A 634-nucleotide genomic window follows, 5' to 3' on the forward strand; every position below is an offset into this window, starting at 1 on the left:
TTTACATGAATGGTTGGTTCTATCATAAGCATGCATAAAACAATCTACAATACAACAGACAATATACACGACAGCAATAACATACACAATGACCTGAAGGATATGTGTGTTCATTCACAGAAAGGTTTTTCTATGAATTAATTAGAGAAGAGTCCCTTTTTATGGGCATCGTGTGTCTTTCCTAAGGGTAAATGAATTGTGAGTTTCTCTGTCCGCATTCCTTTGGGCAATAAAACCAGTGATATCAGCATTGGTTGCCATGGAACCAGAGGCCTGTTCTGCCTTTCTGAGGTGTTAGATGCATTTCGGGGGAAGGGTCCATAGACCCTCATAGTTGGCCCTTTGGTTAGGTGAAGGGGGCATTAGAGATTATTTGTTAAATATAACAAATAGTTGTGTGTCTGATTGGTCCAAATGCTACATCTAATATAAACATGTGGTTTCTTTCCCAGCTGTTTACCTTCACAGACATAACTGACTGCTTTTGTTACGTGTTTTTAACATAACCGTGTGTGTATTTGACAGTTTAAGCACAATAAGACATGAAAGAGAACTTAGTTTACTCACATGCCATGTGACAGTCGCTTTCTGTGTGTGTGTTTTGGATGTGTGCGCTCAGAAAACCTATATCAGG

The 634-nt window shown here is 39.1% G+C and overlaps 1 pseudogene; it reads right to left on the minus strand.

Annotated features, from left to right (window-relative positions):
* Positions 1 to 634, minus strand: part of LOC107691186 (protein SSUH2 homolog) — a 7,356-nt pseudogene that overhangs the window by 2,073 nt on the left and 4,649 nt on the right.

This window comes from Sinocyclocheilus anshuiensis, unplaced genomic scaffold (genome assembly GCF_001515605.1).
Source record: "Sinocyclocheilus anshuiensis isolate Anshui unplaced genomic scaffold, SAMN03320099.WGS_v1.1 scaffold338, whole genome shotgun sequence".
In the NCBI taxonomy this organism is placed as follows: Eukaryota; Metazoa; Chordata; class Actinopteri; order Cypriniformes; family Cyprinidae; genus Sinocyclocheilus; species Sinocyclocheilus anshuiensis.